This window comes from Pseudophryne corroboree, chromosome 9 (genome assembly GCF_028390025.1).
Source record: "Pseudophryne corroboree isolate aPseCor3 chromosome 9, aPseCor3.hap2, whole genome shotgun sequence".
Lineage (NCBI taxonomy): Eukaryota > Metazoa > Chordata > Amphibia > Anura > Myobatrachidae > Pseudophryne > Pseudophryne corroboree.
The window spans coordinates 10,209,833-10,233,723 of NC_086452.1; the positions used below are offsets into that span (position 1 = coordinate 10,209,833).

The 23,891-nt window shown below is 51.3% G+C and overlaps 2 protein-coding genes across 4 annotated transcripts in view; one reads left to right on the top strand and one right to left on the bottom strand.

Moving 5' to 3' along the window:
* DNAI3 (dynein axonemal intermediate chain 3) overlaps positions 1-23,891 on the bottom strand; it is a 400,488-nt gene that overhangs the window by 372,782 nt on the left and 3,815 nt on the right. The gene's annotated exons all lie outside the window — the stretch shown is intronic.
* The window catches only part of MCOLN3 (mucolipin TRP cation channel 3), a 70,813-nt gene that overhangs the window by 441 nt on the left and 46,481 nt on the right, over positions 1-23,891 (top strand). The window lies entirely within an intron of this gene.

Here is a 23,891-nt window from a genome sequence, read left to right on the forward strand (position 1 = left end):
CGATGCCCTTTGTTGTTGTCTGATGCGTATTGCGGTGTATGTGCAGTTAGGACCTGAACGCCCGCTGTGTGAAAAAACACACAGAAGAGATCAGGTATGAATCAGGCCAAAGCTCTGACTCGCCCATTTCAACTAGCTGTAACCCAGCATTGTAGAGAATGGCCCCCACTGTAGTACCCGGTCTTCATACAGGCTCACATACAGGGGTAAGACATCGCTACCACCCAGCTCTGTGCACTCTGCCTCAACTCGGGTGTTGCTTGGAGCCTGTGATCTGGCCTGAGTATTCCCTCCTAACAGCGGCTGGTCTCTCTAGATCCATACTATAGTGCTGGTATCACTCAGCTCAGAATGAACAGCATTCAGCAAACTAGTTCTCAATGCAGACATGCTGAGTGGGCGACAGGCAGGTGCAGTAGGGGGTAACGGGGGATTGCGGACAGGGCAGACATACCCGCTGGGAATGGGCAGTGTGTTAATAGTCTGGACAGCATCTCAGGCCACCTACTGGCACCCACCATGGATTGCGTAAGTAACTAGCAGGCACTCATCTATAGAGAGAGCGCTAACTGGCGGTTTCCATAGCAGCCCCTGCTCTCCCCTGATTGGCTCTCTGGGCTGAAGGGGAGTGTACAGTACAGAGTATATCAGAGGCCATGTGCCCCCCGGGCTACGCTACAGCCAAGGGTCACGGACCGGCGCCTAATTAGAGAGAATCAACGCCATCGGAGAGTGGAGACTGAGGGCAGAAAGGCGCACGCTGCACTCTCCTCCCCTCACAAGCAGCAGCGCGGCGGTGAGCAGCACTTAGGGGGGCGCAGTGTGGGGACATGTGTATCTTACACTGGGGGCATATCTGGCACTGGTGGGACATGTGTATCTGGCACTGGGGGCATATCTGGCACTGGGGGGGGGGGGGGGGAACGTGTATATGGCACTGGGGAGATGTGTATCTGGCACCGTGGAGGAATATATGTATCTGGCACTATGGGGACATATATGTATCTGGCACTGTGGAGGAATATATGTATCTGGCACTGTGGAGGAATATATGTATCTGGCACTGTGGAGGAATATATGTATCTGGCACTGTGGAGGAATATATGTATCTGGCACTGTGGAGGAATATATGTATCTGGCACTGTGGAGGAATATATGTATCTGGCACTGTGGGGACATATATGTATCTGGCACTGTGGGGACATATATGTATCTGGCACTGTGGGGACATATATGTATCTGGCACTGTGGGGACATATATGTATCTGGCACTGTGGAGGAATATATGTATCTGGCACTGTGGAGGAATATATGTATCTGGCACTGTGGAGGAATATATGTATCTGGCACTGTGGGGACATATATGTATCTGGCACTGTGGGGACATATATGTATCTGGCACTGTGGGGACATATATGTATCTGGCACTGTGGGGACATATATGTATCTGGCACTGTGGGGACATATATGTATCTGGCACTGTGGGGACATATATGTATCTGGCACTATGGGGACATATATGTATCTGGCACTATGGGGACATATATGTGTTCTGGCACTGTGGAGGCATATACGTATCTGGCACTATGGGGACATATATGCATCTGGCACTATGGGGACATAACGAGTTTTATGGTAAGAACTTACCTTTGTTAAAACTCTTTCTGCGAGGTACACTGGGCTCCACAAGTCTGGACAATGGGGTGTAGAGTAGGATCTTGATCCGACTCCCAGCACAGGAGCTCAGTTTTAGTTAACCAGCTCAATGCAGTAGCAGGAAAAGAGACGACAACGGTTAGTAGCCACATACACCAACACTCTCACGACAGGAGAAGTGTCAGCAGCTAATGCCATAGCAACCCAAAGAAGCTAAGTGCATCAGGGTGGGCGCCTTGTAGAGCCCAGTGTACCTCGCAGAAAGAGTTTTAACAAAGGTAAGTTCTTACCATAAAACTTGTTTTCTGCTGCGGGGTACACTGGGCTCCACAAGTGTGGACAATGGGGATGTCCTAAAACAGTTCCTTATGGGAGGGGATGCACTGTAGCGGGCACAAGAACCCTGCGTCCAAAGAAAGCATCCTGGTAAGCGGCAGAATCGAAGGCATAGAACCTTATGAACGTGTTCCCGGAAGACCACGTAGTCGCCTTGAACAATTGTTCAAGGGTCGCACCACGTTGGGCCGCCCAAGAAGGTCCAACAGACCGAGTAGAATGGGCCGTAATGTGAACAGGAGCTGACAGACCAGCCTTCACATAAGCATGTGCAATCACCATTCTGATCCACCTGGCCAGGGTATGCTTGTGAGCAGGCCAGCCACGTTTGTGAAATCCAAACAAAACAAACAAAGAATCAGATTTTCGAATAGAAGCAGTTCTCTTCACATAGATACGGAGAGCTCGTACCACATCCAAAGACCGCTCTTTGGGAGACAAATCAGGAGAGACAAAAGCTGGAACCACAATCTCCTGATTAAGGTGGAACGAAGAAACCACCTTAGGCAAATATCCGGGACGAGTCCTAAGAACCGCCCGGTCACTGTGAAAAATCAGATATGGGAAACTACAAGACAAGGCACCCAGATCCGACACTCTTCTAGCAGAGGCAATAGCCAGCAAGAACACCACCTTAAAGGAAAGCCACTTAAGGTCAGGTGAACCCAGGGGTTCAAATGGAGGTTCCTGCAACGCCTCCAAAACCACCGACAAGTCCCAAGGAGCCACAGGCGGGACATAGGGAGGTTGGATACGCAACACACCCCGAGTGAAAGTATGAACATCAGGCAAAGTCACAATTTTTCTCTGAAACCACACCGACAAGGCAGAAATATGAACCTTGAGGGAGGCCAGACGCAGGCCTAAGTCCAGGCCCTGCTGAAGAAAAGCCAAAAGCCTGGCTGTACTAAACTTGGAAGCGTCATAATTATTAGATGCGCACCAAACAAAGTAGGAATGCCAGACCCTATGGTAAATCCGAGCAGAGGCCGGTTTTCGGACCCGCAACATAGTTTTAATGACCTCTTCAGAAAAAACCCTTAGCCCTCAAAACGGAAGCTTCAAGAGCCACGCCGTCAAAAACAGCCGGGCTAGTTCCTGGTAGACACAGGGGCCCTGAACGAGGAGGTCTGGGCGTTGTGGAAGTAGAATTGGACGCTCTGACGACAGGCCCTGCAGGTCTGAGAACCAGTGCTGTCTGGGCCACGCCGGAGCTATGAGAAGCAGATTTCCTTTTTCTTGCTTGAACTTCCGAATTACCCTGGGCAGCAGTGACACCGGAGGGAACACGTACGGCAGTCGAAACCTCCACGGCACTGCCAGCGCATCCACGAATGCTGCTTGAGGATCCCTTGTCCTTGCTCCGAAGACCGGAACCTTGTGATTGTGTCGAGACGCCATCAGATCCACATCTGGAAGACCCCACCTTTCCACGAGGAGTTGAAACACTTTTGGATGGAGGCCCCCACTCGCCGGCATGTACGTCCTGACGACTGAGAAAGTCCGCTTCCCAATTCAGGACTCCCGGAATGAATATTGCCGATATTGCCGGCAGATGGCGTTCTGCCCAACGTAGAATCCGTGAGACTTCCTTCATTGCCAAACGGCTTTGAGTGCCGCCTTGATGATTTATGTAAGCCACTGTGGTGGTGGTGTTGTCCGACTGTACTTGAACAGGACGGTTCTGAATCAAATGCTGGGCTAGGTTCAACGCATTGAAGACCGCCCGCAATTCCAGAATGTTGATCGAGAGGAGAGATTCCTCCTTGGTCCACCGACCCTGCAAGGAGTGCTGCTCCAGCACCGCGCCCCAACCTCTTAGACTGGCATCTGTCGTCAACAGGACCCAGTTGGATATCCAGAAGGGACGGCCCCTGCACAATTGTTGGTCCTGGAGCCACCAGAGCGGCGACAGACGGATCTCCGGAGTAAAAGAGAACATTTGAGACCTGATCCGGTGAGGAAGGCCGTCCCACTTGGCTAGAATCAGCTTCTGGAGGGGACGAGAATGGAATTGAGCATACTCCACCATGTCGAATGCTGATACCATGAGGCCCAGCACCTGCATAGCCGAATGTATCGACACTTGCGGACGAGAAAGGAAGCAACGAATCCTGTCCTGAAGCTTCAGGACTTTCTCCTGAGACAAGAACAACCTCTGGTTGTGAGTGTCCAACAGCGCTCCCAGGTGCACCATGCTCTGAGCAGGGACCAGAGAGGATTTCTTTCAGTTGATGAGCCACCCGTGGGCTTGTAGAAACCGGACCGTCATATCCAGATGACGCAGGAGAAGATCTAAGGAATTTGCCAGGACTAACAAGTCGTCCAGATACGGCAGTATCTTGACCCCTTGACGGCGGAGTACCACCGTCATCACCGCCATTACTTTGGTGAAGACTCGCAGAGCCGTTGTTAAACCAAAAGGTAACGCCCGAAACTGGTAATGGAGGTTGCCAATAGCGAACCTCAGGTATTGTTGATGTGACACTGCTATAGGAATATGCAGGTAAGCATCCTGTATGTCCAGGGAGACCATGTAGTCCCCAGGTTCCAAGGCCAGAACTATACAGCGAAGGGTTTCCATACGGAACTTGGAAACCTTCACAAACCTGTTCAGTGCCTTGAGGTTGAGAATGGGTCGGGAGGACCCATTTGGCTTCGGGACTAGAAACAGCGGAGAATAGTACCCCCGGCCCCTCTGATTAAGAGGCACCTGTACTACGACTCCTGTAACCAGGAGGGTCTGTACCACCGAATGCAGAGTGTTTGCTTTTGTCTGGTCCGACGGGACGTCTGTCTGGCAAAATCGATGAGGGGGTCGTTGTTTGAAGGCTATGGCGTAACCTCGAGTGACGACTTCCCGTACCCAGGCATCTGAAGTGGTCTTCAACCATTCCTGGGTATACCCTAGAAGCCGGCCCCCCACCCTGGGATCCCCCAGGGGGAGGCCCGCCCCGTCATGCGGCAGGCTTATCGGTCTTGGCAGCTGGCTGACGGGCAGCCCAGGCTCTTTTGGGCTTCGGCTTACCAGGTTTGGAAGTGCGGGCCTGCTTATGGTACGCCTGACCTTTTGCTTTACCTGAAGGACGAAAGGGGAGAAAGGACGTGCCTTTAGCCTTTGACACAGAAGGAGCTGTATTAGGCAGACAGGCAGTTTTGGCAGTAGCCAAGTCAGCCACTATCTTATTTAAGTCCTCCCCAAACAGAATATCTCCCTTGAAAGGGAGTACCTCCAGGGTTTTTCTAGAGTCCAGATCCACAGACCAAGATCTCAGTCACAATATCCTGCGAGCCAGGACTGACGTAGTAGAGGCCTTGACTGCTAGGATACCGGCATCAGAAGCCGCCTCTTTAATATAGCGAGAAGCTGTGACAATATATGACAAGCATTGTCTAGCATGGTCAGAAGAGATTTCAGCTTCTAACTCCAAGGCCCATGCTTCAATAGCCTCTGCAGCCCATGTTGCTGCAATAGTGGGCCTTTGTGCAGCACCTGTGAGGGTGTAAATCGCTTTCAGACAACCCTGGACATGTTTATCCGTAGGCTCTTTTAGAGACATGACGGTAGTGACCGGTAGAGCTGAGGAAACCACCATCCTAGCCACATGTGAGTCCACTGGAGGAGGCGTTTCCCAATTCTTAGACAGCTCTGGCGCAAGGGGATAGCGAGCCAGCATCTTCTTTTGAGGCACAAACTTCGTACCCGGGCTTTCACAGGGTTCCTGACGTATATCCACTAGGTGATCAGAGTGAGGTAAAACCTGTTTAACCACCTCCTGACGCTTGAACCTATCTGGTTTCTTAGGAGGAACAGATGACTCGGGATCATCCGTAATCTGCAGAATTAACTTAATAGCCTCCAAAAGATCAGGAACATCCACATGTGAACTACCCTCCCCATCAGCCGTATTCGAGTCAGAACCTGTGGGGTCAGTGTATGTGCTGTCTTCATCAGACGAGGTGTCAGTGACAGCAGTGGATTGTGAGGAGACAAGCGCTCGCTTAGAGGACCTCTTGGACTTAGGCGAGCGTTGGTCAGACTTTTTAGTAGTCAGGGACTGGTTCAATTTCTTTAATTGAGCAGATAAATCATCCGCCCACGGCGGGTTAGCTGCAGGGACCACATACGGTTGTACCGGCATTGGGGGTCCCATAGGGGGTGTTAGTTTGTGAACTAGTGTATGCAGAAGCATGGAAAAAGCGGCCCACGGAGGGTCAGTATGTGCCTCCGTTGCCACAGTCCCACTGGGGGGCAAGGAGCCCCCAGAACCAGAGCCCACAGCTGCTATATTCTCCCCCATATGTGCCTGTGGCTTCAGCAATACCAGCAGTGTGTTCAGCCCCAGAACCGTTACCCTCAGAAGCAGACATGATATAACTTGCAGTATCAGGTAACAATACAATTATTAGCAGCACAATATCCCAAACCCAAACCCCTGCGCAGTGTAGTCAGCCCCAGCAGAGATAAAGGAGAGATATGGTGACTAAATCACAGAGAAAAATACGTAATACAGTATATCTTTGTGAAAATACTATTTTAAATAACACCTGACGCACCAAGCCCCCTCAGGTTATAGTATATAGGGATAGCAAGTTGAGTGAAAGACACGAAATGGACACCACTCAGCTATTTAATGCACACACAGATAGTCAGTCTGTACAATGCAGAGGTTATTACAGACAATAATACTGCACTGGACTAGCTTACACAGCTATATAACAATAGATATAACAGTACACAGTAAGAACTGGATGTATATCACAGGGTAATTGTACTATAACCCCTGACTAAATGCACTCTTTCTTACTAACACTGACTAAAAAGGCAGGTAGAATACTTAAGTGTCATGTAAAGTCACAGCGCTGACAACCAGGCGTCTTTACATAGGAGGATTTGGCCAAGCAGTCCCAGGAACAGTGAACTGAGGAGTAATGGCGCCGCAGACACTGACAGGGAGTGAGGAAAAGACAGAGATGCAGCTCCAGGGCGGGAACACTTGCTGGAAATGGCGCCCTGTTGCTGGGGGAGGGGCTTCAGGTCTAAGCCTTATCCCGCTTGCTGGCAAAACCACCGGGTACTGTGTGCGATATTAAAATCGGTTTTGAGAGAAAACCTGACCTGCGCGCATGCCCTGGTGATCTAGTGGGATTGCCTGTACAGCCACAGTGTCCACCGCCAGCGCGCGCGGCCCGCCTCCCACTGACTGCGCCGGATCGTGAGTGGGACCCACTTACAACCTCCCGAAGCGCGGCCACGTGATCCTGGAAAGCCCCAGCCGTGTGTGCCTAGCGTGAAGTAAACCGGAGCCTCCGCTGTAGTTACCCGGCAACCAGGGCTCGGGAGTGTACAGCGCCGCTGGGGAGAGCTGGAGTCGCAGCAGTGAATGTCACAAGACATTTACCACTGCTGCTGCCCTTGAAGTCTTCACTTTTTCTTCAGAAAAAAAGCTTTTCTTAGGGCTGCTTGGAGCAGCCCCTCTGTTATGTGCCTGCTTACTGCAGCACCAACTTACAAAACTGAGCTCCTGTGCTGGGAGGCGGGGTGATATAGGAGGCGGCGCTGTGCATTCTGGGAACAGTCAAAGCTTTGAGCCTGTTGGTGCCTCGGATCAAGATCCTACTCTACACCCCATTGTCCAGACTTGTGGAGCCCAGTGTACCCCGCAGCAGAAATATGCATCTGGCACTGTGGGGACATATATGTATCTGGCACTGTGGGGACATATATGTATCTGGCACTGTGGAGGAATATATGTATCTGGCACTGTGGGGTCATTTATGTATCTGGCACTATGGGGACATATACCGTATATACTCGAGTATAAGTCGACCCGAATATAAGCCGAGGCACCTAATTCTACCACAAAAACCTGGGAAAACTTATTGACTCGAGTATAAGCCTAGGGTGGGAAATGCAGCTCTAGCCGTACACAGCCCTCAGTGCCAGATATGCCCTCATAGTGCCAGATATGCCCCCACAGTGCTGCCAGATATGCCCCCACAGTGCTGCCAGATATGCCCCCACAGTGCTGCCAGATATGCCCCCACAGTGCTGCCAGATATGCCCCCACAGTGCTGCCAGATATGCCCCCACAGTGCTGCCAGATATGCCCCCACAGTGCTGCCAGATATGCCCCCACAGTGCTGCCAGATACGTTCCCTCCCCAAGTGCCAGGTATGCCCCACAGTGTTGTTACTTACCCCTCCGTCGATCCCGCGCTGTCTTCTGGAGGGACACGAAGCGCACAGCATGCGCCTCTCCTGTGTCCCTCCTGCATCTTCGGCGGCCGCGGCGGGTCTATTATAGGAAGTGCCGGTTCGTGATCAGAGGTCACGAACGGGTACTTCCTGTAATAGAACCGCCGCTGCTGCCGCCGGAGATGCAGGAGGGACACAGGAGCGCCGTCCATGTCCCTCCTTCACACTGCTCTGCCTCTGCCTGCACTGACTCGAGTATAAGCCGAGGTGGCTTTTTCAGCACAAAAAAAAGTGCTGAAAAAGTCGGCTTATACTCGAGTATATACGGTATGTATCTGGCACTATGGGGACATATATGTATCTGGCACTATGGGGACATATATGTATCTGGCACTATGGGGACATATATGTATCTGGCACTATGGGGACATATATGTATCTGGCACTATGGGGACATATATGTATCTGGCACTATGGGGACATATGTGTATCTGGCACTGTGGAGGAATATGTGTATCTGGCACTGTGGAGGAATATGTGTATTTGGCACTGTGGAGGAATATGTGTATTTGGCACTGTGGAGGAATATATGTATTTGGCACTGTGGAGGAATATATGTATCTGGCACTGTGGAGGAATATATGTATTTGGCACTGTGGAGGAATATATGTATCTGGCACTGTGGGGGCATATATGTATCTGGCACTGTGGGGGCATATATGTATCTGGCACTGTGGGGGCATATATGTATCTGGCACTGTGGGGGCATATATGTATCTGGCACTGTGGGGGCATATATGTATCTGGCACTGTGGGGGCATATATGTATCTGGCACTGTGGAGGAATATATGTATCTGGCACTGTGGGGGCATATATGTATCTGACACTGTGGGGACATATATGTATCTGGCACTGTGGGGACATATATGTATCTGGCACTGTGGGGACATATATGTATCTGGCACTGTGGGGACATATATGTATCTGGCACTGTGGGGACATATATGTATCTGGCACTGTGGGGACATATATGTATCTGGCACTGTGGGGACATATATGTATCTGGCACTGTGGGGACATATATGTATCTGGCACTGTGGGGGCATATATGTATCTGGCACTGTGGGGGCATATATGTATCTGGCACTGTGGGGACATATATGTATCTGGCACTGTGGGGACATATATGTATCTGGCACTGTGGGGACATATATGTATCTGGCACTGTGGGGGCATATATGTATCTGGCACTATGGGGACATATATGTATCTGGCACTATGGGGACATATATGTATCTGGCACTGTGGAGGAATATGTGTATCTGGCACTGTGGAGGAATATGTGTATTTGGCACTGTGGAGGAATATGTGTATTTGGCACTGTGGAGGAATATATGTATCTGGCACTGTGGAGGAATATATGTATTTGGCACTGTGGAGGAATATATGTATCTGGCACTGTGGGGGCATATATGTATCTGGCACTGTGGGGGCATATATGTATCTGGCACTGTGGGGGCATATATGTATCTGGCACTGTGGGGGCATATATGTATCTGGCACTGTAGGGGCATATATGTATCTGGCACTGTAGGGGCATATATGTATCTGGCACTGTGGAGGAATATATGTATCTGGCACTGTGGGGACATATATGTATCTGGCACTGTGGGGACATATATGTATCTGGCACTGTGGGGACATATATGTATCTGGCACTGTGGGGACATATATGTATCTGGCACTGTGGGGACATATATGTATCTGGCACTGTGGGGACATATATGTATCTGGCACTGTGGGGACATATATGTATCTGGCACTGTGGGGACATATATGTATCTGGCACTGTGGGGACATATATGTATCTGGCACTGTGGGGACATATATGTATCTGGCACTGTGGGGACATATATGTATCTGGCACTGTGGGGACATATATGTATCTGGCACTGTGGGGACATATATGTATCTGGCACTGTGGGGACATATATGTATCTGGCACTATGGGGACATATATGTATCTGGCACTATGGGGACATATATGTATCTGGCACTATGGGGACATATATGTATCTGGCACTATGGGGACATATATGTATCTGGCACTATGGGGACATATATGTATCTGGCACTTTGGGGACATATGTATCTGGCACTATGGGGACATATATGTATCTGGCACTGTGGGGGCATATATGTATCTGGCACTGTGGGGGCATATATGTATCTGGCACTGTGGGGGCATATATGTATCTGGCACTGTGGGGGCATATATGTATCTGGCACTGTGGGGGCATATATGTATCTGGCACTGTGGGGGCATATATGTATCTGGCACTGTGGGGGCATATATGTATCTGGCACTGTGGGGACATATATGTATCTGGCACTGTGGGGACATATATGTGTGCGCATAAAAATGGGGTGTGGCCCGTATGATACTGGCTCTTACCCTTGACTACAGATCTTTTCTGGCTCTTTGCCACTGCCTGGTTGGCCACCCCAGCACTACACAGCTCTGCTGAAGCCGCGGCCGCACTGACAAGTTTATAATGAAGTATTTTTGGGATCATTTACACCAGGCCTAATTTTTTTTAATTAATAAATATTTTTAAACAAAAAAACTCCATTTAAGATGGAGCCATTACTTATGGGCCAGTGCTCTGGACTTGCCCCCCAGGCTAAAAGTTGCCAGCCAGCCCCTGGAGTATATTCAGCGTATGAACTACAGGCTGAGCCGAGTAGGCTGTGTCACCTACTGTGGCTCTAGGAGGTTCTGGGGACCCACTGATGCCATCTACACCGAGGACGGAGAGTGGAGAGAGTCAGCCACAGACACTCACATCGATTACACTGCAAGGCAGAAGTAGCTGCATTTCTCAGCTGTTGTGGAACTACAAGTGTTAGCATGCCCGGCAGCCAGGGGTTTTAAGGACATGCTGGGCATTATAGTTCCACCTCTAGAGACACAGATTTTCCTACCATGTTGTGTAGGAGGTTAGCTGTTCTTCATCTTCAGACAAATGAATAATAACAAAACAATACTGTACGTTCCCCCCGTATATACTATAGCAGGTATGTGATAGGTAATAAGTGAAAATAAAGAGGCCAGTCATCTGCAACACCTACCTAACATTCCATTATAACACACAGACGCTAGAAGACAATGTATTCCGACACGTGCAGATGACCCCTGAACACACACACGCACACATAAATATATACACGGTGGAGTCACATTATTATGACGGCCAGCTAACAGCCAGAGTAACCGCCGTGTGCGGCACGGACAGCAGCGAGCTGAACTGTCACTATAGACACACGTCTGGTAGCTCCAGGTACACTGTGACGGTGAGCTGCTCCGCTATAGCGTGTCGGTCGCCCCTCGCGTACCTTCGTAGCCGACATTCACCTCTCACATCAATGGCACGTGGTGCTCCGCCGTTTCCATGTCGGTTATTCACAATGGTGCTATTTATCCATCCACGATACACCGTCACCACAGCAGCGCGTGGACAGGTCACACACTGCGCTGTGTCAGAAATACAGACACCCTTGGCCCAAAATGATCCCTTTTCAAAACTCAGATAAATCGCCCCTTTTACCCATGACAGCAACGAGTGATATGTGTGCAGACGGCCTATCACACACCTTATATACCCACCAAGCCAGCAACGTGTGATATGTGTGCAGACGGCCTATCACACACCTTATATACCCACCAAGCCAGCAACAAGTGATATGTGTGCAGACGGCCTATCGCACACCTTATATACCCACCAAGCCAGCAACAAGTGATATGTGTGCAGACGGCCTATCACACACCTTATATACCCACCAAGCCAGCAACAAGTGATATGTGTGCAGACGGCCTATCACACACCTTATATACCCACCAAGCCAGCAACAAGTGATATGTGTGCAGACGGCCTATCGCACACCTTATATACCCACCAAGCCAGCAATGTGTGATATGTGTGCAGACGGCCTATCACACACCTTATATACCCACCGAGTGCTATGTGTGCAGACGGCCTATCACACTCCTTATATACCCACCAAGCCAGCAACGAGTGATATGTGTGCAGACGGCCTATCACACACCTTATATACCCACCAAGCCAGCAACGAGTGATATGTGTGCAGACGGCCTATCACACACCTTATATACCCACCAAGCCAGCAACGAGTGATATGTGTGCAGACGGCCTATCGCACACCTTATATACCCACCAAGCCAGCAACGAGTGATATGTGTGCAGACGGCCTATCACACCTTATATACCCACCAAGCCAGCAACGAGTGATATGTGTGCAGACGGCCTATCACACTCCTTATATACCCACCAAGCCAGCAACGAGTGATAGGTGTGCAGACGGCCTATCGCACACCTTATATACCCAACAAGCCAGCAACGAGTGATATGTGTGCAGACGGCCTATCGCACACCTTATATACCCACCAAGCCAGCAACGAGTGATATGTGTGCAGACGGCCTATCGCACACCTTATATACCCACCAAGCCAGCAACGAGTGATATGTGTGCAGACGGCCTATCACACACCTTATATACCCACCAAGCCAGCAACGAGTGATATGTGTGCAGACGGCCTATCGCACACCTTATATACCCACCAAGCCAGCAACGAGTGATATGTGTGCAGACGGCCTATCGCACACCTTATATACCCACCAAGCCAGCAACGAGTGATATGTGTGCAGACGGCCTATCGCACACCTTATATACCCACCAAGCCAGCAACGAGTGATATGTGTGCAGACGGCCTATCGCACACCTTATATACCCACCAAGCCAGCAACGAGTGATATGTGTGCAGACGGCCTATCGCACACCTTATATACCCACCAAGCCAGCAACGAGTGATATGTGTGCAGACGGCCTATCACACTCCTTATATACCCACCAAGCCAGCAACGAGTGATATGTGTGCAGACGGCCTATCGCACACCTTATATACCCACCAAGCCAGCAACGAGTGATATGTGTGCAGACGGCCTATCGCACACCTTATATACCCACCAAGCCAGCAACGAGTGATATGTGTGCAGACGGCCTATCGCACACCTTATATACCCACCAAGCCAGCAACGAGTGATATGGGTGCAGACGGCCTATCGCACACCTTATATACCCACCAAGCCAGCAACGAGTGATATGTGTGCAGACGGCCTATCACACACCTTATATACCCACCAAGCCAGCAACGAGTGATATGTGTGCAGACGGCCTATCGCACACCTTATATACCCACCAAGCCAGCAACGAGTGATATGTGTGCAGACGGCCTATCGCACACCTTATATACCCACCAAGCCAGCAACGAGTCATATGTGTGCAGACGGCCTATCACACTCCTTATATACCCACCAAGCCAGCAACGAGTCCAACGAGTGATATGTGTGCAGACGGCCTATCGCACACCTTATATACCCACCAAGCCAGCAACGAGTGATATGTGTGCAGACGGCCTATCGCACACCTTATATACCCACCAAGCCAGCGCATGTCACGTGATGTACTTTATGGGCTACGCACTGCCGACGTCACAGGAAGTGGTGATAATAACTTGAATCTCCCGTGTATATATATATACACACACACACACACACACACACACACACACACACACACAACAAAGTACAATCCCAAAGACGAAGGGATAAACATGCTAGTTTATTCACATTGCATGCTGGGTATTTTACACAGTTACATGCACGACTGTGGGCGCCTGTGGTCACACTGAAAATAAGGATACAAGCTGCATCACATATCCCTGCCCACGGCCTCCGTATTCTCTCATGTATCAGATATAAGACACGGCGCCCGGTCAGCCAGCCCTTGGCGATGACTCTTTCTATCCTCTTTTCTAGCTCAGTTATAACCTCAGCTCTACGGCATGTCTCTCCTGACGTATCCTATAATAATCAGGTCTAGGGGACTGTGACCGTTCCACGCCATTAACCTTTCCATTCCATCCTCGTTGGTTCGCCATGCTTGATTTTGAGGCAAGGTTTGGTTTGCATTGCTGAAGTATTCTCAGCTTCATTCTCTGACTCTGGGGCAATGCTTAATGCCTGGCACGCTGGTCTTTCCTTCCAATGAGTCACCTGTTTTTCTCCAAATGTATAATTTGTGGATGTGGCCAAAAAGTTTTCCTTTGGTTTGATCATCGCCAGTAACTTGTTCCAAAACGTTTCGGGAGTGTCTACGTATTACTCTGCAGAACTTCTGCCATGTGGTAGGAACGGTTTCTCTCTGCAGCTCTTCCACTTTACAACAACACATTTTCTGTCGCCAAATTGTAGAAACTTTCTGTGGCTGCTATTTATCATTAGACGGTCGATACTGTACCGGTGAGCACAGAATGGCCAGTTACGGACTCTCCTGCGCACGTGTGTGACGCGACATTACCAGGTCACACATGACCACTGTATAGAGAGCCTGGTCTGGGACTCACAGCAATTCTTTAAAGATATAAAAAAAATAAAAAAAAAAGGAAGAACCAAGAAAATAATGACAAAAAATTAAACTAAGTTTACATAGAAAACGGATTTCATTAAATGAAGTTGTCTCCCCCCTGCGATCGCCATCCTGAGATGGATTACACAGATGAGAACCACTTGGCCCATCTAGTCTGCATTTAGGGTTAGAGTATTAGGGTCAGGGTTGAGGTATCAGGGTTAGGGTAACAGGATTAGGGTATATGTCACAGACACTGGTTTCTGCTGCTCTCTGATCTGATAACTTATCAGATATTCTAAGAACCAAACCGTGTATCACCTCTGATACGTCAGCCAACCATCCTGATACCTTTACCTGTCACACCCGCACTGCGCACCCATCACTGCGTACTATTAGGGGACACATTTAGGACACTCCATATCGCACTCACCTATCCATAAGGTTCCAGATCTGACCGATCCCTTCCCAAACACAGGCACCTGCTTCCACACTCTCAGTTGCAACCGTCTAGGTCAGGGGTGGGGAACCTTTTTTCTACCAAGGGCCATTTAGATATTTATAAAATCCTTCGGGGGCCATACAAAAATGATCAACTTAAAAATGACCCTGCCCCCCAGTAGTTCTGCCCGACAGAGGTACTGAGTGCGCGCGCTGAAGGCGCGCGTGCCAAAAAATGGGTGTGTCCAATTAAAATGGGACGTGATACACATGACCCCAATAGTGCAGTGCCAGATACACATATGCCAGTGCAGTGCCAGATACACAAATGCCCCCACAGTGCCAGATCCACAAATGCCCCCACAGTGCCAGATCCACAAATGCCCCCACAGTGCCAGATCCACAAATGCCCCCACAGTGCCAGATCCACAAATGCCCCCACAGTGTCAGATCCACAAATGGCCCCCACAGTGCCAGATCCACAAATGCCCCCACAGTGCCAGATCCACAAATGCCCCCACAGTGCCAGATCCACAAATGCCCCCACAGTGTCAGATCCACAAATGGCCCCCACAGTGCCAGATACACAAATGCCCCCACAGTGCCAAATACACAAATGGCCCCCACAATGCCAGATCCACAAATGCCCTCACAGTGCCAGGTATACAAATGCCCCCACAGTGCAAGGTATACAAATGCCTCAACAGTGCAAGGTATACAAATGCCCCCACAGTGCCAGGTATACAAATGCCCCCACAGTGCCAGGTATACAAATGCCCCCACAGTGCCAGGTATACAAATGCCCCCACAGTGCCAGATACACAAATTCCCCCACAGTGCCCGATCCACAAATTCCCCCACAGTGCCAGATCCACAAATTCCCCCACAGTGCCAGATCCACAAATTCCCCCACAGTGCCCTTCCTCCTCCTCAATCCCCCCCCGACCCCCACCCCACTGTGCTGCTGCTGCTGCTCCTCCTTCCAGCGGTGTGTTTCAGCTGTCAGGGGGTCAGGGCTATGTCGGGCGGCATCGGCGGCATGTAGGACCTCAAACCAGCCGCCGGTTCGTGAGCCAATCAGAGCTCGCGAACCGGCAGCGGCGGCTCCTGATTGGCTGCCGGTCCGCGAGCTCTGATTGGCTCTCAAACCGGCGGCTGGTTTGAGATCTTACCCGCCGCTACCGCCGGACATGTAGCTGCGCTCTCCTCCCTGCCCTGACAGCTGAGACACGCCGCCGCCGGACTGAGTGGCGGCGTGTTTCGCCAACATAAGCGGGTGGGCCGGAACAAACGGCTTTGCGGGCCGGAGGTTCCCCACCCCTGGTCTAGGTATAAGACCTGTAGAAAATCTAAGACTTACTTACCGAATAGCGCACACTCTACAGCCAAAATAATTAACCCTTCCCACACTGGTATTTAAAGGATTGCGACAGTAGACGTATCACCTACGTCATGTCACTGCTCCCGCCAGCGTAATGCAGCGAATCACAGCACTGTGCAGTGATGGCATCGCCGCGATGATGTGAATCACTGCGAATTGTCATCACGCCCTTCTGTCCCACCCACGTTGCTGGTAGGTGGGTGGGCAGGTGACCCTGCACTCCCAGGGGTCTGTGTGGACACAACACAATGTGTGTGTAGAAGAGTACATTGGGGAGACCAAACATTCCCTGTACAACAGCCCTCAACAGTCCGTGCCCCCACTGAGTACAAATGGCGACTTTCTCGCGCTGCGTGCCTCTAATGTGTCAGTCTGCCTTACCAGGATCTGTCTGTCCCCAATTACAAAGCTAGGTACACACTTGTAGAATCATACTTCAGATTACACTAGGTACCGGAGGCCATGTGCCGATATCTATGTACACACTGCTACAATCTAACTCGTGATACAAGAAACTCATCTGCTAAAATATCTGCTGAGCAGAGACAAAGGCGGCTCTGATGCTGGAGGATCACCGGACAGAATGGTCAGCAGTATATACATACATTGTACCACTGAATCTGACGATATCTCACACTGGGGCAGATGTATTAACCTGGAGACGGCATAAGGAAGTGATAAACCAGTGATAAATGCAAAGTGATAAACGCACCAGCCAATCAGCTCCAATATGTAAATTAACAGTTAAGAGCTGATTGGCTGGTGCATTTATCAATGGTTTATCACTTCCCTATGCCTTCTCCAGGTTAATACATCTGCACCAGTGTATGGCCACACGTTATCTGGGCTCCTCCCCTGAGGAGACATTTCCCTGTTCCTCCCCTGTGAGATATCACAGTGTATGGCCACACGTTATCTGGGCTCCTCCCCTGAGGAGACATTTCCCTGTTCCTCCCCTGTGAGATATCTCACAGTGTATGGCCACAGGGTATCTGGGCTCCTCCCCTGAGGAGACATTTCCCTGTTCCTCCCCTGTGAGATATCTCACAGTGTAAGGCCACACGTTATCTGGGCTCCTCCCCTGAGGAGACATTTCCCTGTTCCTCCCCTGTGAGATATCTCAGTGTATGGCCACACGGTATCTGGGCTCCTCCCCTGAGGAGACATTTCCCTGTTCCTCCCCTGTGAGATATCTCACAGTGTATGGCCACAGGGTATCTGGGCTCCTCCCCTGAGGAGACATTTCCCTGTTCCTCCCCTGTGAGATATCACAGTGTATGGCCACACGGTATCTGGGCTCCTCCCCTGAGGAGACATTTCCCTGTTCCTCCCCTGTGAGATATCTCACAGTGTATGGCCACACGTTATCTGGGCTCCTCCCCTGAGGAGACATTTCCCTGTTCCTCCCCTGTGAGATATCTCACAGTGTATGGCCACACGTTATCTGGGCTCCTCCCCTGAGGAGACATTTCCCTGTTCCTCCCTTGTGAGATATCTCACAGTGTATGGCCACACGTTTTATGGGCTCCTCCCCTGAGGAGACATTTCCCTGTTCCTCCCCTGTGAGATATCTCACAGTGTATGGCCACACGTTATCTGGGCTCCTCCCCTGAGGAGACATTTCCCTGTTCCTCCACTGTGAGATATCTCACAGTGTATGGCCACACGGTATCTGGGCTCCTCCCCTGAGGAGACATTTCCCTGTTCCTCCCCTGTGAGATATCTCACAGTGTATGGCCACACGTTATCTGGGCTCCTCCCCTGAGGAGACATTTCCCTGTTCCTCCCCTGTGAGATATCTCACAGTGTATGGCCACACGTTATCTGGGCTCCTCCCCTGAGGAGACATTTCCCTGTTCCTCCACTGTGAGATATCTCACAGTGTATGGCCACACGGTATCTGGGCTCCTCCCCTGAGGAGACATTTCCCTGTTCCTCCCCTGTGAGATATCTCACAGTGTATGGCCACACGTTATCTGGGCTCCTCCCCTTGGGGGGTGGAAGGCATTTCCCTGTTCCTCCCCTGTGAAAGGAAATGTCGGATATTAGGGTAGGAGCTGCATACACTGCTCGATGTGACTGAGGAGCATATCGCAGGGACGGCCTCTTTTTGGAGCCCCTGTCCCTGTGTGTGCTATTTGATACTCCGGACAGGATTATCACATAGTGCAATGCAATTCTGGATGCTGATATCACATTGAGAATGTGATAATTGATAAATGGGCTCCCGAATGTCTGCATGTGACAGTGTTCCACGTCGCTGACCTAAACCTGGTCATGTCTTTGTTTCTTATGTTACAATGTGTATTGTTTGCTATGGACAGTCTATGCTAATGTACGTTCTAGCCAAAGTTTTTACCTGTGTGAAATGTGCCCATTTATTCCATGTACATGTAACCAATGTATGTCACCAGGTACTGGTAGCGAGTGCAGCGGATCGCGGATGTACATTCTTATAACCGTGCACTCCCCACATGGAAGGAGACCTCCACGTTTGGATGAGAGGAGTCACTATCTGCAGCAGCTCCTGGACAGGGAGTCTCTATTCTGTCCAGGCACGGGGATTAGGAGATCTTTCTACAGGGCGCCGCGTGGCGACAACACAAGCAGCTGTAGCTCTAGGATTGAAGGGATCCCATATTGAATTCTTACAGAACACCCTCCTGTTCCACTAATGACCATTTCTCCCAAGCATTGGCCACCACATGACTGTGGCTTTCTGATATGAAATACATGAATCATCTGAGACACCACACACGGCACAGTTTCCATATAACGAGACCAGGCCAAAATGTTTTTTTCTAGGAAGATGACAAGCATGCACCACTGTACCAATGTATGTATAAACGGCGAGTGTTAACTCGTCACAGAAACTACAGCGTCTCTCTGCCTCACCCCCTTGCAGCGCCACCCTTAGTCCCTAGGTCGCAGCGCCTCTCTCTGCCTCACCCCTTGCAGCGCCGTTCTCTGTCCCTAGGTCGCAGCTCCTCTCTCTGCCTCACCCCCTTGCAGCACCGCCCTCTGTCGCAGCTCCTCTCTCTGCCTCACACCCTTGCAGCGCCGCTCTCTGTCCCTAGGTCGCCGCGCCTCTCTCTGCCTCACCCCCTTGCAGCGCCGTTCTCTGTCCCTAGGTCGCAGCGCCTCTCTCTGCCTCACCCCCTTGCAGCGCCGTTCTCTGTCCCTAGGTCGCAGCGCCTCTCTCTGCCTCACCCCCTTGCAGCGCCGTTCTCTGTCCCTAGTTTGCAGCGCCTCACCCCCTTGCAGCGCCGTTCTCTGTCCCTAGTTTGCAGCACCTCTCCCTGCCTCACCCCCTTGCAGCGCCGTTCTCTGCCCCTAGGTCGCAGCGCCTCTCTCTGCCTCACCCCCTTGCAGCGCCGTTCTTTGTCCCTAGGTCGCAGCACCTCTCTCTGCCTCACCCCCTTGCAGCGCCGTTCTTTGTCCCTAGGTCGCAGCGCCTCTCTCTGCCTCACCCCCTTGCAGCACCGTTCTCTGTCCCTAGGTCGCAGCGCCTCTCTCTGCCTCACCCCCTTGCAGCGCAATTCTCTGTACGTAGGTTGCAGCGCCTCTCTCTGCCTCACCCCCTTGCAGCACCGTTCTTTGTCCCTAGGTCGCAGCGCCTCTCTCTGCCTCACCCCCTGGAAGCGCCGTTCTCTGTCACTAGGTCGCAGCGCCTGTCTCTGCCTCACCCAGTTGCAGCGCCGTTCTCTGTCCCTAGGTCGCAGCGCCTCTCTCTACCTCACCCCCTTGCAGCGCCGTTCTCTGTCCCTAGGTCGCAGCGCCTGTCTCTGCCTCACCCCGTTGTAGCGCTGTTCTCTGTCCCTAGGTCGCAGCGCCTCTCTGCCTCACCCCCTTGCAGCGCCATTCTCTGTCCCTAGGTCGCAGCGCCTCTCTCTGCCTCATCCCCTTGCAGCGCCGTTCTCTGTCCCTAGTTCGCAGCGCCACTCTCTGCCTCACCCCCTTGCAGCGCCGTTCTCCGTCCCTAGTTTGCAGCACCTCTCCCTGCCTCACCCCCTTGCAGCGCAGTTCTCTGCCCCTAGGTCGCAGCGCCCGTCTCTGCCTCACCCCCTTGCAGCGCCGTTCTCTGCCCCTAGGTCACAGCGCCTCTGCCTCACACCCTTGCAGCGCCATTCCTCTGTCCCTAGGTCGCAGCGCCTCTCTCTGACTCACCCCCTTGCAGCGCCATTCCTCTGTCCCTAGGTCGCAGCGCCTCTCTGTCTCACCACCTTGCAGCGCCGTTCTCTGTCCCTAGGTTGCAGCGCCTCTCTCTGCCTCACCCCCTTGTAGCGCCGTTCTCTGTCCCTAGTTTGCAGCACCTCTCCCTGCCTCACCCCCTTGCAGCGCCGTTCTCTGTCCCTAGTTTGCAGCACCTCTCCCTGCCTCACCCCCTTGCAGCGCCGTTCTCTGCCCCTAGGTCGCAGCGCCTCTCTGTGCCTCACCACCTTGCAGCGCCGTTCTCTGTCCCTAGGTCGCAGCGCCTCTCTCTGCCTCACCCCCTTGCAGCGCCGTTCTCTGTCCCTAGGTCGCAGCGCCACTCTCTGCCTCACCCCCTTGCAGCGCCGTTCTCCGTCCCTAGTTTGCAGCACCTCTCTCTGCCTCACCCCCTTGCAGCGCCGTTCTCTGTCCCTAGTTTGCAGCACCTCTCCCTGCCTCACCCCCTTGCAGCGCCGTTCTCTGCCCCTAGGTCACAGCGCCTCTCTGCCTCACCCCCTTGCAGCGCCGTTCTCTGTCCCTAGGTCACAGCGCCTCTCTCTGCCTCACACCCTTGCAGCGCCATTCCTCTGTCCCTAGGTCGCAGCGCCTCTCTCTGCCTCACCACCTTGCAGCGCCGCTCTCTGTCCCTAAGTCGCAGCACCTCTCTCTGCCTCACCCCCTTGCAGCGCCGTTCTTTGTCCCTAGGTCGCAGCACCTCTCTCTGCATCACCCCCTTGCAGCGCCATTCCTCTGTCCCTAGGTCGCAGCACCTCTCTCTGCCTCACCCCCTTGCAGCGCCGTTCTTTGTCCCTAGGTCGCAGCGCCTCTCTCTGCCTCACCCCTTGCAGCGCCGCTCTCTGTCCCTAAGTCGCAGCACCTCTCTCTGCCTCACCCCTTGCAGCGCCGCTCTCTGTCCCTAAGTCGCAGCACCTCTCTTTGTTGAGTGTGTGTGTGTACGTACGTGTATGTGTGTGTGTATATATATATATATATATATATATATATATATATATATATATATATATATATATATATATATAATAAGAATTTACTTACCGATAATTCTATTTCTCGGAGTCCGTAGTGGATGCTGGGGTTCCTGAAAGGACCATGGGGAATAGCGGCTCCGCAGGAGACAGGGCACAAAAGTAAAGCTTTCCGATCAGGTGGTGTGCACTGGCTCCTCCCCCTATGACCCTCCTCCAAGCCAGTTAGGTACTGTGCCCGGACGAGCGTACACAATAAGGGAGGAATTTTGAATCCCGGGTAAGACTCATACCAGCCACACCAATCACACCGTACAACTTGTGATCTAAACCCAGTTAACAGTATGATAACAGCGGAGCCTCTGAAAAGATGGCTCACAACAATAATAACCCGATTTTTGTAACTATGTACAAGTAATGCAGATAATCCGCACTTGGGATGGGCGCCCAGCATCCACTACGGACTCCGAGAAATAGAATTATCGGTAAGTAAATTCTTATTTTCTCTATCGTCCTAGTGGATGCTGGGGTTCCTGAAAGGACCATGGGGATTATACCAAAGCTCCCAAACGGGCGGGAGAGTGCGGATGACTCTGCAGCACCGAATGAGAGAACTCCAGGTCCTCCTTAGCCAGGGTATCAAATTTGTAGGATTTTACAAACGTGTTTGCCCCTGACTAAATAACCGCTCGGCAAAGTTGTAAAGCCGAGACCCCTCGGGCAGCCGCCCAAGATGAGCCCACCTTCCTTGTGGAATGGGCATTTACATATTTTGGCTGTGGCAGGCCTGCCACAGAATGTGCAAGCTGAATTGTATTACACATCCAACTAGCAATAGTCTGCTTAAAAGCAAGAGCACCCAGTTTGTTGGGTGCATACAGGATAACAGCAAGTCAGTTTTCCTGACTCCAGCCGTCCTGGAACCTATATTTTCAGGGCCCTGACAACATCTAGCAACTTGGAGTCCTCCAAGTCCCTAGTAGGTGCAAGGCACCACAATAAGCTGGTTCAGGTGAAACACTGACACCACCTTAGGGAGAGAACTGGGGACGAGTCCGCAGCTCTGCCCTGTCCGAATGGACAAACAAATATGGGCTTTTTTGAGAAAAAAACCACCAATTTGACACTCGCCTGGTCCAGGCCAGGGCCAAGAACATGGTCACTTTTCATGTGAGATGCTTCAAATCCACAGATTTGACTGGTTTTAAACCAATGTGATTTGAAGAATCCCAGAACTACGTTGAGATCCCACAGTGCCACTGGAGGCACAAAAGAGGGTTGTATATGCAATACTCCCTTGACAAAGTTCTGGACTTCAGGAACTGAAGCCAATTCTTTCTGGAAGAAAATTGACAGGGCCGAAATTTGAACCTTAATGGACCCCAATTTGAGGCCCATAGACACTCCTGTTTGCAGGAAATGCAGGAATCGACCGAGTTGAAATTTCTTTGTGGGGCCTTCCTGGCCTCACACCACGCAACATATTTTCGCCACATGTGGTGATAATGTTGTGCGGTCACCTCCTTTCTGGCTTTGACCAGGGTAGGAATGACCTCTTCCGGAATGCCTTTTTCCCTTAGGATCCGGCGTTCCACCGCCATGCCAACAAACGCAGCTGCGGTAAGTCTTGGAACAGACATGGTACTTGCTGAAGCAAGTCCCTTCTTAGCGGCAGAGGCCATAAGACCTCTGTAAACATCTCTTGAAGTTCCGGGTACCAAGTCCTTCTTGGCCAATCCGGAGCCATGAGTATAGTTCTTACTCCTCTACGTCTTATAATTCTCAGCACCTTAGGTATGAGAAGCAGAGGAGGGAACACATACACCGACTGGTACACCCACGGTGTTACCAGAACGTCCACAGCTATTGCCTGAGGGTCTCTTGACCTGGCGCAATACCTGTCCCGTTTTTTGTTCAGACGGGACGCCATCATGTCCACCTTTGGTATTTCCCAACGGTTTACAATCATGTGGAAAAAACTTCCCGATGAAGTTTCCACTCTCCCGGGTGGAGGTCGTGCCTGCTGAGGAAGTCTGCTTCCCAGTTTCCATTCCCGGGATGAAACACTGCTGACAGTGCTATCACATGATTTTCCGCCCAGCGAAAAGTCCTTGCAGTTTTTGCCATTGCCCTCCTGCTTCTTGTGTCGCCCTGTCTGTTTACGTGGGCGACTGCCGTGATGTTTTTCCCACTGGATCAATACCGGCTGACCTTG